Genomic DNA, 16042 nt, shown 5'->3' with positions numbered 1-16042 from the left:
CTTGTGAACCTTCTGTGTTAAGTCACTTCTCAGAAGGGAAGCTTTCCTCTAACTCTTCCATGGGACCCACCCAGCACTGGAGCCTGAGGATCCTATGGTGTTGCAGCTCTGAGCTGGGAGGGGTAGCTCTCACCCTGGCATGGAGAAGCCTGTTTTCACAGCTGATCTAGATCTGAGGAGCAGGTGCTTTTAAAGAAGCATGTGAGAGTATCTCCTGCAGGAGAGCCTACCCTGCAGGGAAAGTCACACAGGACAGCGAAAAGTGACTTCGCAACAAACACAGGGCATGGGAACCAGGGAGGGCACTGGATGGATGGTCGGAGAGTTTGAGAAAGCCTGCATCTCCCTGAAAGACTTCCCACAACCATAAGTCCCACCACTGTCCCATTCTCACAGGGGAGCCTGCCACCTGCTGGGATCCCTGCAAACTAAAACTGGAGTGGAGAACTGAGGGAAGCACTTTGGTGGAGGGGGAGACACAAGTCTCCAGGGCCAGGTCAGCCTTCTGTCCCTTTGGTTCTCCTCACTTCACAGAGGCGCCTATTGAAAGGTGAGGCAAGCCGGGATCTCAACAGTCTTTGGCCAAAGAAGTGAGAGCCCACAGGGCAGAGCAAGGCAAAGCAGAGCCAGGCAGAGCAAAGTGAAGCCCTGCCAGCCAGCAAATAGGCCTTGCGCATGTGGGACTGGTGGCAGCAGTGCTTGCCCTTGCTCTCCTGGTGGTGCAGAACCCCTGCCTGGATGTGGGGAAACTCACAGTGGCTTGTCCTCCAGCTGCAACTGCCAGTGCTTGGGGAGGGGGAAGTTGAAGATGCTCCCATGATCCTCCGATTTCTGGCCCACTTTGTCAGCAGTTGTCCCTGTTCAAGGCTTTGGTCAGCCCCACCAGAAGCCCCGAGGACAGGTAGAGCAAGCACAACTGGCCAGCAACCACCATGGGCATCCGCGGTGGGACCCAGGCCAAGTGGCAACAGAGGCGCACCAGGCAGCCAGGCACCAGCCCCAAGCCTGTGCATACTGAGGCCAATGACACTCCACTAGTCCCTCACACCATGCACATCCCACCCCTGGCAGGCAAGATCTCTCTGTCCAGAGCTTCCCCCAGACCTGCAACTACCAACAGCTCAATGAGCCCTTACTTAATTCTTCTTAACCATAATGGCTTGTCATAAAAGGTCATTGGGAAAGTCAATGATGAGATGAAAGCCTTAAAAGAAAACTAGAGAGACTTACGGAAATGAAGGAGAAAGCTCTCTTCCCAGTAGGAGCCTGGCAGTCCCAAGCTCAGGGCACCTCATGTCCAGGCTGGAACCCAGCATGCACTGTTGTGGAGAACCTGCCTCCTTAAGGACCTGGCTTCCCACTCATTCTCCTGAGATGATGACTTTAATTCTTTCAATTTTTACTGGTTATTTTCTTCATTTCATTTCATTCCTTTTCCAGTTTCCTTTCTCCACGAAGCAGAGTCCAGCTCACAAGCCTGAGCAGCTGCAGCCATAGTGCACCATGGGGGATCCTGGGGCAGACTGTTTCATCACCAAGATCCTGTGGACCCACAGGGGCTGCATGACCTTAAAGGAACTGCAGAGTAGGATCAGGCTCCAGAGGCAGAGCTCTATGAGCTGCTGGGCAAGACTGCTTATTCCTATTGGGGACTGGAGATCAGGCAGGGATCACGCTGTAGGTGGTGGCTACTACTGAAGCCTGTGGCTTCAATCTCAAGTGCATCCAGGGACCATGCTACAGATTGCCCAAGCCTCTGCAAGCTCAAACAGGGACAGAGTCATTATGCAAAATCCCAGAGAAACCTCTGCAAATATCCACACCAAGTTTTTAGGAACAGAGCTTCCAGGTCCTGAAGAATCATGAGCTATCTGGGCTTCACCAAAAGGAGCCGGCCATCTTCCTGGTACAAAGGGATGCTTTTCTCCTGCAAAAGTTACTACAAAGGAGACAGCCACAAACAGATCTGCTTGAAGCCACAGCCATGCAAGAGAGTCCAAGTCTGTGAGCACTTCACCCAGGCCAACTGCCGTTACCTCAACTGTCTCAGGTCTCATGACCTGATGGACAGGAAGGTGTTGACCTCCGTGACTGAGCACCGGCTGAGTTCTGATGGGGTCCAGAACATCCAGGACATCTGCAACAACAAACACATTAGGAGGAGACCCACTGGCATGAGAGCTCCCCATGAACATCATAGCAGCAGGGCACACAGAGACAGAAGCAAAAGCAAAGACTGATTCCTTCCAAACAGTCTAGAATTTCTCTCCCATGTCTCATTTTGGTATCTGGTCCACCTTGTCCAGATGTCACCAGCTGTAAGGATTCCCTGGAGGAGGTGTCTACAGCTGTCACTCAGGAGGTCAAGAACCTGGGGACCCAGGACTCTGCACAGCTTTCCTTGGTCTCATCTAAGGCTGCTGGAGTCTGAGGACCCAGTCACATGAGAGCAAGCCAGGGGTTTTCTGAGAATGGAGATCTGGATGGCTTCTTTTCTAGGAATCCTACTGATTCTTTGTAAGCTCCTGCCTCCTCTGCTGGCTTTCCTCTTGCTGCAGCAAAAAGAGATGAAGCCATGTCCATGAGAACAGGCGTGCCTTCTGGACACCGCATGGAGGTCAAGAGAAAGAATGAGGCTCCAGACATCGATTACATCCCATTTTAAATGGTTCTATTGATGGGGTGACAATGGAAGAAGCAACAGACTCAGGAATTTTAGGTAAAAGGAGAAACTCAGGGAAGGAGTTTGGCAATGTTCCTTCTCTTTCAATTCAGTGGAATAATTGAAGCACTATTGTTATTGGGTCTTCATTAAAAGTCTGGTAGAAAGGATGCATTAAAGCCATGTGGCCCTGATTATTATTATTTTTAATTTTTGGAGTGGCAGCCTTTAATGACTGTATCTATTTTCTTATGGGAATTATTCATTACCTTCCCAGATCTGTATTTAACTTGGTATTTGTTATCTGTTAGAAAAATCACTAGTATCAAATAGGTTTTTCACTTTTCTGTAGTAAAGGCCTCTGAAAGTAAGCCCTAATGATTGTTGAATTCATTCAGTGTCCGTTGTTACGTCCCCCTTTTCATTTCTGATTTGGTAATTTAGATATAGGCTCTGTGGTTTGTCTGTCTTGTGGATCTTTTCAAAAAAAAAAAAAAAAGCCAGCTCTTGCTTTGCTTGGCTCTTTGTATCATTCTCTATGGGATGAGGCTTTGCCTCATGTTGGTAACAGCAGCATGTGATACATGAAGCTTTTGCTGCTCTCTGTAGTGGGGATGACGTCACAATTTCACTGCAAAACATGCACAGCCTGGTTTCAGGTTGTATTAAAATAGGCCACCATTTCATTGTTCCCTGCAAGGTGCCATGAGACAGTAGTAACGTGAGTCTGCATGCACCTCGACAGTTTTCACTAGGGACATCTGAGTGATTTTATGTAAATTTATACTGAGTTCATGGATGAACATGCACAAACACACACGCACACACACACTTTACTGACATGGTGCACATTCTTTGCACACAAAGGATAAAGTGAGCAGTAATGAAAACACACCAATAAAGGAATCGATGGACGGAGTTGTGGGGAAGCTGGGGCTTAGAGTTACTTAAAGGCCCTGTGCAGGCTCTCCTTCTGTTGGAGGCTAAACTTCAAGTGCAGTGGGGTTATTTTCTTTCTGTATAGCACACAGAGCTAGGGTGGAAACTAGGTTTTGAGCATATTTGGCAAGTACTGGAACACTGAATTAAATCCTAGGGCTGGAACCCTATTAATGTTCTACAAAATTACAGGGCAGGCTGGATGAAGACTCTCAGCTGACAATGTGGACATCTCAAGACAGGCACTGGACAATGGCTGACAGACTTGTCTGAAGACTGGAAATGTTTTGCTATCTCAGAGGAAAAGAAGGCCCCTCATACCACACTGTACTCTAAGGACAGTTTATTCAGGTTAGGATGACATGAACTATTGTCTCATGTCACAGATGTCAGTAGAAATTATCCAAGGTGTTGTAGGCTGTAGGTAGCATTAACAGGACGAATCACACTGTGTTGTGAAGACATAGAATATGACTATGTGTAGCAAGACCCAGGCCTCTTCCAGTTTCTAAGATCATACCTGAGAACCTCAAATATAGTAATAATGTGATAATGTGGTGTAAGTCTAGTTACAACTAGGTTTTATTGTGATACGGATAACTCTTTTTGTGTCATGGTCAGTTTATAATGAATGACTAGAAGACCTAAGCTTGAGAATAACCAAAGACTACATTGCTTCTCTAGATGCTGAGCTTTTAAAAGCCCTGGTGTGACAGCAAGCTTTTGTGGACATTCTGGATTATTCCTTCTGTACTTTAACTCTCTAAGTCAACCCCACTCTGAGTAAGTCAGTTCCGTTCCATAAGTTGGAAATCAGTCAACTGGAAAAAAATACTTTCTCAATACAAACACAGATTTGCCATGGAAAAGGGGCAACTTGAACTGTCCCACCTAGGTCCTGGGCTTGCACAGGCCTGCTCTCCAAAAGAAAAGTGTGTTCACAGCTGCAGGCTGCATTCACTATGGATGCTCTTGAGGTTCCTCCCTAAACTGCTTAGATTAAGATAATTTTTTTGCCATCTATCAAAAGAATTCATTATGCCAAGCTGGCCTTTCTTCTGAACCTTCTGTTCTGTGGGCAGGGCAAAATCTCCAGCAACCCTCACAGCAATGCGGGCTGCCAATCTGGGACTCAGAATTATACCAGTGCAAACCAAGAACAGGGCAACTGGAAGAGACCTCATTGGGTTGCAGGAACCTTCTGTTCTGAGTCACTTCTCAGAAGGGGCACTTTGCTCTAACTCCTCCATGAGACCCAACCAGTACTGGGGCTGGAGGATCCTTGGGTGTTGCAGCTCTGAGCTGGGAGGGGGAGCTAGCACACTGACATGGAGAAGCCTGTTTTCACAGCTGATCTGGATCTGAGGAACAGGGGCTTTTAAAGAAGCATGTGAGAGTATCTCCTGCAGGAGAGCTCACTCTGCAGGGAAAGTCACACAGGACAGTGAAAAGTGGCTTCCCAACTTCCACAGGTCCTGTGACCCAGGGAGGGCACCAGATGGTCCAAGAGTTTGAGAAAAGCCTGCATTTCCCTCAACCATAAGTCCCACCACTGTCCCAGACTCACACCTGAGGATCAGCAAAGCCTGCCACCTGCTGGGGTCCCCACAAACTGAACCCAGAATGGAGAACTGCGGGAAAAGCACTTCGGGGAGGAGGAGACACAAGTCTCTGGGGCCAGGCCTGGGGTCTGTCCCTTAGGCTCTCCTCACCTCCGTTAGCCTCCTAGTGCAGAGCGCTGCAAGCCGGGATCTCAAAAGTCTTGGGCTGAAGAAGTGGGAGAAGGTAGCAGCAGTGGCGGTGGGGTCGACAGGGGAGTCGAAGACGGAATGGTAGCAACGCAAGCAGCAGCGGCGAGGGCGGAGGCGGGGGGCGGGGGGCGGGGGGGGGCGAAGGAGAGGACAGGTGTGGGGGCAGGGTAGGGGCGAGGGCAGGCTGGGGGCGGGGAGCTGGGACGGGTCTGAGTCGAGGGCGGTGGTGGGACTGGGAGGCGGGGATGGGTCGGAGTCGATGGCCAGTGCGGGTGTGAGGCGGGGGCGTGGGCGTGGGCGGGGGCAAGAGCAGGGGCGGGGGCAGGGGCAAGCAGAGCAAAACCCAGCCCTGTCAGCTGGCAGAAAGGCTCTGGGGCAGGACAGACTTGCCCTGCAGCTCTATTGATGGGGTGACAATGGAAGAAGAAACAGACTCAGGAATTCTAGGTAAAAAGAGAAACTCAGAGAAGGGGTTTGGAAATGTTCCTTCTCTTTCAAATCAGAGGACTAATTGAAGCACTATTGTTATTAGGTCGTCATTAAACGTCTGGTAGAAAGGCTGCATTAAAGCCTAGTGGCCCTCATATATAATTTTTTTAATTTTTGTAGTGGCATCGTTTAAATACTATCTATTTTCTTATGAGAATAATCTTATGAGTTAAATCCCACATTTGGATTTAACTTGGTATTTGTTATCTGTGTAGAAAAATTATCAATATCAAATAGATTTTTCACTTTTCTGTAGTAAAGGACTCTGAAGAAGCCCTAATGATTGTTGAATTCACTCACATGTCTATTGCTTCATCCCCCTTTTCATTTCTGATTTGATAATTTAGGTATTGACACTGTGGTGTGTACTTACTTTCAGAAAGGGGTTGTTTCTCTTATGGATCTCCTCAAAAAACAGCTCTTGCTTCCTATGACTCTTTGTATTATCCTCTTCGTTTGTAATTGAATGATTTTAGTACTAAGTTTATTTCCTGCCATCAAATCCTACCAGACTCTCTATAGGATAAGGCTTTGCCTCATCTTGTTAACAGCAGCATGTGATAAATGAAGCTTTTGCTGCTCTCTCTAGTGTTGATGACGTCACAATCTCTGTGTAAACCATCCACAGCCTGTTTTTAGGCTGTATTATAGTAGACCACCATTTCAGTGTTACCTGCCAGGTGCCGTGGGACACTAGTAACACATGTCTGCATGCACCTCGACAGTTTTCATTACGATCTTCTAAGTCATTTTATGAAAATTGATAGTTCATGGATGAACATACACAAACACCTGCACAGAAACACAAACAAACTCTCTCTCTCTCTCTCTCTCTCTCTCTCTCTCTCTCTCTCTCTCTCACACACACACACACACACACACACACACACACACACACTTTACTGACATGGTACACATTCTTTACACACCAAAAAGAAAGTGAGCAGTAATGAAAACACACCAATAATGGAGTCGATGGAGGGAGTTATGCAGAAGCTGGGACTTAGAGTTACTTAAAGGCCCTATGCAGGCTCTCCTTTTATTGGAGGAGAAATTTCAAGTGCAATGTGGTTCTTTATTTTCTTTCTCTAAAGCACACAAGGCTATGTTGGAATGTAGGGCTTTGAGCATGTTTGGAAAGTACAATCACACCGAATTAAATCCTAGGGCTGGAACCCTATTAATCTTCTACAAAATTACAGAGCAGGCTGGATGAATACTCCCAGGAGACAATGTGGACATCTCAAGACAGGCACTGGACAATGGCTGAAGACTTGTCTGAAGACTGGAAATATTTTGCAAATTCAGAGAGAAAAAAAAGGCCCCTCTGACTACACCGTACTCTAAGGACAGTTTATTCAGGTTAGGATGACATGAACTGTTGTCTCATGTCACAGATGTCAGTACAAAGTATCCAAGGTATTATATGCCAATGGTAGCATTAACAGAACAAAGCACACAGTGTCATGAAGACATAAATCATGAGTTTGTGTAGCAAGACCCAGGCCTCTTCCAGGTTCTTAGATAGTAACTGAGAACCTCAAATACGGTAGTAATGTGATAGTGTGGTGTGAATCTAGTTACAACTAGCTTCTATTGTGACACAAATGACTCTTTTTGTGTCAGGTTCAGCTTATAATGAAAGACTAGACCTAAGCATGAGAATAACCAAATACTACATTGCTTCTCTAGCTGCTGAGCTTTTAAAAGCCCTGGGGTGACAGCAAGCTTTTGTGGACATTCTGGATTGGTCCTTCTGTACTTTAACTCTCTGAGTCACGTCCACTCTCAGTCAGTTAGTTCAATTCCATAAATTGGAAATCAGTCACCTGGAAAAAATACATTCTCCATATGATCCCAGATTGGCCATGGAAAAGGGTAGCTTGAACTGTCCCACCTAGGTTCTGGGCTTGCAAAGGCCTGCTCTCCAACAGAAACCTGTGTTTATAGCTGCAGACTGCATTCACTATGGATGCTCTTGAGGTTCCTTTCTAAACTGCTTAGATTAAAATTATTTTCATGCTAACAATCAAAAAACTCATTATGCCAATCTGGCCAACAGGAAGCTAGTTTCTATTCTGTATTTTGTCAGATGTGCATAATTCATATGGTCATCATTGATAACAGCTGAAAGATCTGCTCTAATATGGAAACTAAGTGATCCTGGAAGATGATCCTGACCCACAATGAGCAGTGGGAACACCAGAGCCCTGTAGGGATGCCTGGCAACCTAACACATTGAGCATGCACAGCTCAGTAAGTTCCCTGTGAACACACATCTCCTGAGATCTCTCTATTTAATTGTAGGTGATCCTGTCCACCTAATACAGCACATCATGTGGAATAACAAAAGCCACCTGCAGGAGCTGTGGTGATGACTCACAGGTTAGAGGATCTGCTGCTCTCTCAGAAGAACCACATGGACCCTAACAATTGGGTAAAGTATGTCAGTGATTACATCATAAAGTGTGTCGGAGAAACAGCCACATTATCCTCACAAAAGACACTGTCACACTGGGTACCCCTTGGTGACTTTGAATTCACTTATTAGCCCAAGCTCCATGGAACATGCAGAGATCCATCTCCAGCTGTCAGTTCTAAGCCCACAGGAGGGGACAGAACCCTTGAGTAAGAATGATGGTCTTAAGAGTCAAGAGATAGAATTCAATTTTTATTCATAAGGAATTCATTTTTTACAACAAAACAGGATTAAAATGAATAAATTAAAATATTTAAAAATATTTGAAAAGTGAAAAATAGTAACAAGAACATATAAATATGAAACAACAAAAAGAAAACTTCAATTAAAATCATAACAAAAATATTTCTAAACAGCACATTCTTAACGAACATTTAGAAGCACAGATGTATTGCTGTTTCTCCTCTTGCACACATAATGAAAGGCAGTCTCCCAAGTTGACTCTCAAGTGGTGTTTTCTGAAGAAGAAAGTGAGTAAGAGCTCAATCAGACAGGCTGGCTTAGTGTTATATAAATTTAGGGTCTCTAAGAAATGACAAATTAACTATGAGGAAGAATACTCATCCAAAAAATGTTGTTACCGTTCAGGATGTTTGTCATCAGGGACTCCTGAGAAAGCAACTTATTCTTCAGGAAGCTCTCTTACTGGTGTGTGTCCAATTCCAGCTCTCTTGCACTTTCTGAGACCTGGGAGAGGAAGGCAGTTTTTCAGACACTGATTTGGTGGAGAAACGCAAGCCAGCTATCAGAATGCTGCCTTCTACCGCCTCAGTTCTATTGGACAGTGGGCATGGACCTTTTAACTGATATCATTGTTGCTAACTCTTTGGGAAGGGCAAAATCTCCAGAGAGCCTCAAAGTAATGTGGGCTGCCAATATGGGACCGAGACTTGTTCCAGAGCAAACCAAGTACAGGGCAATGGAAGGAACCTCATTGGGTTGCAGAAAGAAAGGAGACGTCCATATGTCACCAAGGTTAAAACCAATGACAAGTTCTAATTTGACATTTGCACTTTGTTCTTATCCCGCAAAGGTGCTTCCTACACAAGAAGTCACATGACCACAGAGTATTATTTGTCAAAGAACCAAGAACTTGTTCAAAACTCTACATAGCATCCAATCTATCACGTGGATATGCAGTAATGAGGTATGTTATTAATCTGTCACCATTTCTATACTGCAGCTTCAAAAAGGGCAGCAATATATACTTGCAAAATAATTCAGTTTCTGAAAAGTGGTTGACTTCCCAGAATACTTGTGCATAGGCAGAGCAATGAACAATCCCATTGCATGAGGTGGTTGGCTGGTTGGGAGTGTAAATTAGAAAGGTGGTAGGAGGAAGCAAAGATGTATCAAATTGGCAAATTTTATCAGATATTTTTAAGCTAACACAGCTACTCGTCCCTACCTGATGATGCTGGGTCTGGACGTTGCTGGTCTTTATCTTTCTTATTGAAGTCAACCAAATATTTCTGGTTCAGTGCACACTCAAGATGTCCCTCCTTGCTCTCCTGCTTCAGTGGGACCAACTTCTTCCTACATGTGTTCTCCATCAGGAGCTGGCTGAGCAGGTTTCTGGAAATACAGTCTGCATAGTAAGATCATGCTGCCCCTTTCTCCCATTCCTACTCCCAAGTCCCACTAACTCTACCAGGTCCCAGATATGCATGAAGACTTAAAAAAAATACATCTCGATACATATAATGCTGCTGCACAAACCACAAAGAGTTAATTCAGAGAAGAATAAATTGTTTGTTTGGCCCGAGCACCAATTAGTGTCCACATCTCTCAAAAAGAACATGGATCTACAACTATCCATAAAAGCCCAATGCATGGGGGCTACATCAATTAGTAGTGGGCAAACACCCTGAAAGGAAGTCAGTAGAACCAAGAGAAGGTCATGCTAACCATGTGGTCCACGCACTGAGCATTGTAAAACCTGGTATGACCCCAGAGGCCCAGGTCAGCCTAATAACCTTCTGCTGACTTCAATCAGTACTGTTCTATCTAGAGCCTTCTGAAGATGCCTAGACAATCCTGGGATGAGGAACAGTCTTTTATGGAACTGAAAACTGAGTCCTAATGACCCTGGCACACTGATGTGTAAACAGCACAAGAGATAGAACCAGAGCTGAAGACTGTCCAATCCAGAACAAAGAAAGTCAGAAATGGCCATTCCACAAGTGATAGCCTTTCTGACCAGGACTTACCTAGAGAAGGTAGTCTCCTTCTTCAGCTTATGGTTATTCTCATGGATCTCAGTGTTCTCCATCTCTAAGTTGTGCAGAATTGACATGACCGCCTCCTCCATTCTCTCCAGGTCTTCATAATATGGATTTTGCCTGCAGTGTGGCCTGGCCCCAAATGATAGAATACAACGAACATCAGCATTTAGGAATATATGAACTCAGGGTGGGTCCTGAACTACACCAGTCCTGGAAGGACAACTTCTGAATTCTACATATTGGATCTTCTTCAGCTTCAGAAACATGTTTTTCTGCATCCAGCACACCAGAATCTCAGCATCCAGATGGAGGGTTCCCTGGCTCCCTTTGTTCAATCAGGAGGAAATCTGCAGTCAATCCAGTTGAGCTATCAAGAGCCTAGGCCACACCTCTCCATGCTCCCCCAACCCCAACACACCCAGAATCCTGTGATTTCTTTTTTCCTGTCCTGATAACAGACCATATTATCAACCCAAAATTATAATCTGCACAACGAATACAAATATACAGACAAACGTGGCCACATAGGCAAAGAACTGAGCTGTTGACAGTGGGGCTCCCAGAACAAAGCATTCACATGACCATGAAAGTGTTACAGGTAAATACTCAGGCCAAGACATAGACTCCTAGATTCCAGGAGTGGAGGGAAATATAAACATATAAAAGTTGTGCATATGCATTTGGATGTATGCACACACAGACTCACAGACTGAGACACACCCACAAAAAAAAAGAGAAAAGTAAACAGAGTCAGAGAAAGAGAAAGAGAAATATGGAAACAGAGAGCACAGTGAGAACCAGGAGAAATGCATGCACCATTGCTGTCTCAGAGTGTAAGACACACAGACAATAACAAACAGGCCTGAGCCTGAGAACTTCTAGTCAAGCATTGAGATGAACAGTTTGGGACCAAGACCCTGAGGCTTCTTGCTGCCTGGATCTTCCAGCACTCAGTCCCCTGCCAAGCAAGTACAGAGACTCACCATAAACTCACTGCAATTACAATCTTGCACAGCCACCAGCTGTCAAGGGCTTTGCAAATGCACACTGGGAACTCACTCTCCCTGACTTTATCCCTGAATTCTTCATTCAGACCACAAATCCTGCTTTTCAATAAATGGAAGCAGATGAGTCCATTGTCCATCTCACTCCTCAGGAAGGGTCAGGTTCTGAATCTCCTCTATATGGGAGGTGAGGTTTAGCACAGAGTGGTTAGGGAGGCACAGCTTTCTAGAACCCAAAACCTTAATAGGATGAGATGAAGGTGACCTTACAGATCTAGGAATGAAACAAGAGCATTTGGAGCAATTCATACCTGTTGTTCATAGATCTCTCTGTCAGAAACCTCAGGCGATCTCTCAGGTCATTTCTCTCCTCGGTAATGAGCTGCAGCTCTTTAATCAGCCTCTCCTTTTCCTTCTTGGCCTGCTTCTCGCTTAGGGCAGTTTCAGGGGATGATGTTTCTCTCCCAGCGTCTGTAGGTAGAAGAGCACAAGTGAACATGCATGGGGAGAATGCATAGAGTGTACATAGACCACAGTGAGGCCTAAACAAGAGAACAAGCCTAGAATCCAGTGTCATTGCTAGGTGATTGGCCTATGCTTAAGAGACCTCCTCAGGGGATCTCAGTTCTCCCACTACTCTATAGAGACCAAGAGATGTAAGCAGCCAGGTGTTCCCTATGCCGGACATCACATGCTTACATGTACCACAGAGATGGCTTCTCCAGGATTATTATCAACTGAACAGGGTACAGCTTTATTTCAGGACCCTCACCGCTGTGGTTTCAGAACTCAGATGATAAATTCACCATCCACAAAATTTGAGTGATTGGAGACACTCAGATGTCCTACCCTGATACTCTAGGCCAACAACTTTGGATTTAAAACACATTTCCAGGAAGGACATGTTCAACAGACTTATCAATTCCCCTATATGAAATAACAAATGCCCCAGAAGTTTCAATAGGTTACAGGCTGAATCTTGGTCCACATGTTCCAAACAGTTTTGGTATTTTAGAAAAATGTGTGTAACACACAACCTCTAATATATAAGGCTAACGATGACCCTGCCAGTTAGAAGAAATCAGAGGAGGTCTAAGAACATAAGGTTATTGCCTGGAGCACAATTCTCTCCCTGTTCTTACTGTCAGGTGTTCTTACTGTCAGCTGTATTTAAAGAAGCAATGATAGTGAAATACATTGCTGCCCTGTCTAAACTCAGAAAAGGTGGACCCTCCATGACTCCTGATGGTGTTACTATATCAATGTAACATAACAAATGCACTGTGAAAGTAAAGGCCAGAAGTTCACAGTATAATAGCATTGGCCTTACCATATCCTCCCTGTGGGGATGGGGAAACTAAAGTTCTGAAATCCTTGACTTTCAGGAATTGTGATATTCATGGAAATTCAATTCCTTTTCAGATGCTCCAGTTGTTGTGGCCCATTGCTAGAAAGGTCAGCTTAAGCCTGCAGCCCCCCTGAAAGGAAGCTCAAAATATACTGCCCAGAACTTACTCCACATTCCCCAGAAGTGCCGTCTTTGTCCATCATTACTTAGAGACGAAAGGCTAGATTCCTTCACTTTAGTCTCTCCACAATCGACGTTCCCCCTCCCAAAATGCTTGCGAAGACGGGAAAACATGTCTTAGCTTGTAACTGCCAGACTCAGACTGAGAGAAACTAGGGCACTGGTTGTCACTACAACACTGGTGACATCACAGAGGATGCCAGAACTCTCTAGGAGATAATAGAATGTCCAAGAAGGGACAGCAGATGTCATGGGGAGCAGACTTTGCCTCCCTGCTAATAATCTCCCTGTACTGAGCATAAGCAGAGGTGCCCTTTCCAGGAGACTTTCCTGGGGCAGAGCCACTGAGCATCTCCTGCTTCCAAAGCCAAATTTTCCTCAAGGCTTGATTATAAAACCTTAGTAATTCCTATGCATCTAAATGAATGTTTCCTTCCATATCTTGCCCTAAAAATGTCTCATCCTAACTCAAATTGTCCTCATTCACCAATGTTAGCCATTAAAACTTCCTGAGATTTCACACCAGCTTGATTATGCAGTCAAAAGTTCTCCTGTCTCATTATGTACGGGTGCTTTAAATCACATCAAGAAATAGTCTGCATGGTAGGTTACAACATGGGTGTGTGTTAGGGGAACACTCATGAAGTCATGTGCTTAGCAATGGATAATTGCCAGAAAATTCCTTAGGAGGAAGAGTTGATGTCTTTATGGTGCTAGGAGCAGTGTGGAGACCAGTTGGCAGAGGAAAGTGCAATATTGGAGCCACCAATGAAGGGAACCTCATGCTGGTGGTGGGGTTCTCCTCTCTGCACCAATGTCGCCAAAGGAGGACTGCTGACAGGCCTGAGTGAGATATAAATGAGCTTCTATCAGAAAAATAAAATAATCAAGAGATAGTCAAGAGATATAGGGGGTGCAGATAAAGGTGTAGGACAAGGCTATAAACATCACTACGTGGATAGAGCAAGGACCCTGCACTTGTGCTCTGGGTCATAGGCTTCCCCACCAAACACAAAAGCATCTGTCACAGTAAAAAATGGACACTGTATAGAATGCACACACTAAACTGATTGATCACATCCATAGTTCAAATTCTGGGGGCAAATTCATGGCCCTAACTATCTTTCTATCAACTTATATAGCAAAAAATAAGAAAGAAAGAGAAAAGAAAAAGTCAAAACACAAAGCTCAAGCTTCTCATATGAGGATTACAGGAAGTGTTATATGGTAGTCAGTTCTGATTAGGCCATTTTAGATAGAACAGTGCACAGTGACCCTTAATGTGATGAGTCCTATATAAAGCTTTCTGAAATATTGGAATTTTAACAAGCCTCATCCAGAACATACCGCAGAGGAAAGGATGTGATCACCATGTCCTTGCTCTCTATCAGGTTATTTTTCTGCGTCCTTGATTGTCAGGCATAGAACGGCAACAATCTGAAATAGCTGCTAGACATGGAAAAAAGTGGCTAAAACTATAGTTGTGGGTTACACACCTCAACTGTCAAAGGCTAATGCTGTCCTCACATTGGAGGCCACTCTTGTAAGCCTATCTATTGGAAAGTGGAAGCAGATTTATCTGAGCTCAAAGTGAACCTGGCCAGCCAGGGAGAGGGCAACATGTGATACTTGAGACCCTGTCTAAAACCAGCACAGAAACCCACCCTTCATTCAAAGCATCATCTATGAATTCTTGATTATTTACCATTCTCTCCCTACAAGTCTTTCAGTCTGGAAAGGTAGAAATGATTTTTCTATTCTCAGGACATTAATCTCTCTTTCCTTAGGTCCACATTAAGAACGCATGCAAATAGGTATGACCATCTGAACAACTTAGTATCATCTACTCAGTATATCTAGCCTAATACTGTGCCTATGACAATCTCAAGCTTCCTTGAGTTTCACTGACCCAGCAAGAAGTATGAAGTACTGAGGTCAAATCCCAGTGATCCTTTCAAGGGTTTAGAAGAAAACCATCAGAGATACTCCACTTCTTTGTCCTTAGATTAAATCAAGCTGACACAATGTGAACCTGGTGGGCTATTTAACCATACATCTTTCTCCCAACCCCACCTTTCTGAGTTCAGTCCATGGGAACCTGCATGGGGAGAATGTATAGAGTGTACATAGACCACAGTGAGGCCTAAACAGGAGAACATGCCTGGAATCCAGTGTCACTGCAAGGAGTTTGGTCTTCGCTTAAGAGACCTCCTCAGTGGGTCTCAGTTCTCCCACTACTCTATAGAGACCAAGAGATGTAAGCAGCCAGGTGTTCCCTATGCCTGCTGACACACGCAATAAATGCAGTAAATTTTAATTTTTGTTCAGTTGTTCAGTAACTTACTTACACTGGCATATTGCTGTGGAAGTGATGGGGTTTCATGATCAGCATTGCATTTAACAATGCATAACCAATCATCCCTCCTAGAATGACTCTGTATATAGAGAAAGAAAATGTATTAGAATGGCTTATAGGCTGTGGTACAGCTAATTCAACAAGGAATGGAAGGTCCAAAACGCAGTAGTTGCCCCTGTTGAAGCCAATACCCCTCGCATAGCTGTAGCCATTTTGTTCCATGCCTGCCAGATAGTTCATATTGTTGCTGTAATATGTCCGCCTGTCATTGTTGTCTGAAAATAATTTAACTCAGAGCAGGGTCAGGCATGATCACATAACTTGTGTATGTTTTTTTTATTGGTTATTTTGTTTATTTACATTTCAAATGTTAACCCCCTTTCCAGTTTCCCCTCCAAAAACCCTGCATTCCACCCCCTTCCCCAGCCTCCTCGAGGGTGCTCCCCCACCCACCCATTCCCGAACCACCGGGAGGAAGTTCTTTATGTTGTGAGGTTTCTTAATCTTAAATTTCTTAAGTATAAGCTTCATGTAGGACTCATAAAATTAAAGGTCAATATGAGGGCTGCAGAGATGGCTCCATGGTTAAGAGCACTGACTGCTCTTCCA

At 44.7% G+C, this 16042-nt stretch overlaps 1 protein-coding gene, 1 long non-coding RNA gene and 2 pseudogenes across 3 annotated transcripts in view; 2 read left to right on the top strand and 2 right to left on the bottom strand.

Moving 5' to 3' along the window:
- Positions 1 to 16042, top strand: part of Or7c19 (olfactory receptor family 7 subfamily C member 19) — a 99869-nt gene that overhangs the window by 10747 nt on the left and 73080 nt on the right. Inside the window, exons 2-3 of one of the 2 annotated variants that reach the window (XM_063277875.1) lie at positions 8149 to 8278; positions 9354 to 9467. The gene's annotated coding sequence lies outside the window, so the exon portion shown is untranslated. Of the gene's footprint in view, positions 1 to 8146; positions 8279 to 9353; positions 9468 to 16042 lie in introns of those variants that run through there. The other variant, XM_063277876.1, reaches the window with a different exon arrangement.
- On the top strand, positions 1142 to 2718 carry LOC134483304 (zinc finger CCCH-type antiviral protein 1-like; annotated as a pseudogene).
- On the bottom strand, positions 8500 to 9720 carry LOC134483312 (uncharacterized). The gene is made up of 2 exons (XR_010060136.1): positions 8902 to 9720; positions 8500 to 8778 (listed from the first exon to the last, which is right to left on the bottom strand). It is a non-coding gene; the product is annotated as an uncharacterized LOC134483312 (long non-coding RNA).
- LOC134478873 (serine/threonine-protein phosphatase PP1-beta catalytic subunit-like) overlaps positions 11923 to 16042 on the bottom strand; it is a 65097-nt pseudogene continuing 60977 nt past the window's right edge.

The sequence above is a fragment of the Rattus norvegicus genome, chromosome 19 (genome assembly GCF_036323735.1).
Source record: "Rattus norvegicus strain BN/NHsdMcwi chromosome 19, GRCr8, whole genome shotgun sequence".
Taxonomy (NCBI): Eukaryota; Metazoa; Chordata; class Mammalia; order Rodentia; family Muridae; genus Rattus; species Rattus norvegicus.
The sequence above is the reverse complement of the archived record's forward strand: the minus strand, read 5'-3'. Positions and strand labels throughout refer to the sequence as shown.